A 2,782-nucleotide genomic window follows, 5' to 3' on the forward strand; every position below is an offset into this window, starting at 1 on the left:
GGTAACTAATTATATCAGTTAGTTGGGTTAACTCTCATTATTACACCATTCATGATATTAATAGATGTAATCCATGCTCATAGGTAACTAATTATATCAGTTAGTTGGGTTAACTCTCATTATTACACCATTCATGATATTAATAGATGTAATCCATGCTCATAGGTAACTAATTATATCAGTTAGTTGGGTTAACACTTATTATTACACCATTCATGATATTAATAGATGTAATCCATGCTCATAGGTAACTAAATATATCCGTTAGTTGGGTTAACTCTTATTATTACACCATTCATGATATTAATAGATGTAATCCATGCTCATAGGTAACTAATTATATCAATTAGTTGGGTTAACTCTTATTATTACACCATTCATGATATTAATAGATGTAATCCATGCTCATAGGTAACTAATTATATCCGTTAGTTGGGTTAACTCTCATAATTACACCATTGGTGATATTAATATGTAATCCATGGTCATAGGTAACTAATTATATCAATTAGTTGGGTTAACTCTTATTATTACACCATTCATGATATTAATAGATGTAATCCATGCTCATAGGTAACTAATTATATCCATTAGTTGGGTTAACTCTCATTATTACACCATTCATGATATTAATAGATGTAATCCATGCTCATAGGTAACTAATTATATCAGTTAGTTGGGTTAACTCTCATTATTACACCATACAAATCATCAAATCATACAAAACCTCCGAAAAATTGTTGAATATAAAAACACTGGTAATAAATCTGATGTTTTAATTTATCACATTTAACTGCAGTGTTTAATGACAACTAATTGTGATATGAAATTCTTACTTATATCTAATGAATACTGTGTCACATTTGGCTGTAATTTAAATTCAATTCAATTTTTTCTCTCTTCAATGTACTTTTCCCTGTTACAGTCATGTTTTGCTTCCTTAATGTTTTGTTTATTTTAAAGCTTGTATTATAACATGATTAAACATTTTGTTGAAAAACTCCGTACCACCCCTCGGGTTTTATTTCAAACATGTAAGAACGCACATTTTTTTCATACTTCTTGAAAAATATAAGTTAAACACTCCCACTAAGGTTTTCAAAATCTCCATTAATAAAGAAAGGTATTACAGAAAAATACGAGATATTGTGCGTAAGTAGCCCTTATAACATGCTTTTTTAATATCTAAAAATACATTAATAGTCATGTTCATACAAACTAACTAAAAACAATACCTTGCTCAATTAACAATGTAGCTTCTTCAGCTAGCAGTTGCAATGGTAATCCCAACTGATTGTTTTGAAATGGTTGTCGTGGTAAAGATCCAACTGGAGTACCAACAATTCTGTATTTCCTGCGAATTAAACTCGCATCTGTCGAATATTGAAAAACATCAGACAGTAAACTTAATAGATTATACAAGGTTTTCAAATGGCTGATATCGATATAAACTTCATGAATACTAGTTTACGGTGTGGTCAGCTACTCTACAGTACAATGGGGTATTTCACATAACAAAGCCTTCGTTCAGATATATTGGTTTGAAGAAGTTTAATAAAATTGCATTTATTTAAAACATTTTATGTTACCGGTCTTAAATTACAATAAAATACAAATAACTTACTGTATAGGGTAAAAAATAATGAAAATCCCAATGAGACTGGAAAACAGTCTTATACACTCTACATGTTTCGATGTATGTTACCGTGTCATCCTGAGGAGCGTAATGTTTTGCAAAAGACAATACTTATTTATGCCTTTACAAGATCACCAATTTACATATTAAATAATTTCACACCATCTGCTCACAACATTTAAATCAGGTCCATCATCATTATTTAATAATTTAAATTTACTTTTTTTATATTTAATTATTTCAATAGATTCATGTATATTCATACCAATAAAGTTTCCAGGTTGCGCTAAAATAACAGTTTTTTTTCCATTTAATTATGTGATTAGTTTCACTAACATGTTCTGCTAAAGGTGAAATAGTAATATTGTTGTTTGTAACACTTGTTTTGTGTTCATTCATTCTGAATTTTAAATTTCTTCTAGTTTGTCCTATGAGAATTATAATCTTAAAAACTATAGTGGGGAGCCGATCTCGGAAGATTATTAAATTATATGTTCTCTCCAGTTTTTACAAAGGAAGTTACGAGTATCATATCTCAACCAGAGCACTTAATGTATGGGGAAAATACTGATGGAAAAGATATCATTTTGAGTTCTGAAATTGTACAATAAAAGTTGGGAACCTAAAAAATGATAAATCCCCTGGACCAGACAACTTTTATCCTAGAGTTTTAAAGGAACTTAAAGATTTTATTTGTGAACTCCTAGCTAATATTTTTTTATAGGTCATTCAGTAGGGGAAAAGTATCAGAACATTGGAAGTTGGCTAACAATATTTAAAGGATGTGATGAACACTGTCCAGGTTATTATAGACCAATTAGTCTTACATCAGTAGTTGGAAAGGTTTCGGATAGTTTGATTAAAGATGCATTGCAGAGTCACTTAAAGCAGTTTGATATAGTGTCAAAGAGCCTGCATGGTTTCACTAAGGAAAAGTCTTGTTTAACAAACCTTCTGACAGTCTTTGAGGATGTTACTGCCAGAGTTGATGAAGGAAATACTGAGGATTTGGTTTATTTTGATTTTCAGAAAGTGTTTGATAAGGTGCCTCACAAAAGACTTGTTACAAAAATTAAATCATGTGGGTTTGGGAAGAAAGTTTTTTAGTTGGATAGAAAATTGGCTGGAGAGAGAGAAGCTGGAGAG

The sequence above is a fragment of the Limulus polyphemus genome, unplaced genomic scaffold, assembly GCF_000517525.1.
Source record: "Limulus polyphemus unplaced genomic scaffold, Limulus_polyphemus-2.1.2 Scaffold9358, whole genome shotgun sequence".
NCBI lineage: Eukaryota > Metazoa > Arthropoda > Merostomata > Xiphosura > Limulidae > Limulus > Limulus polyphemus.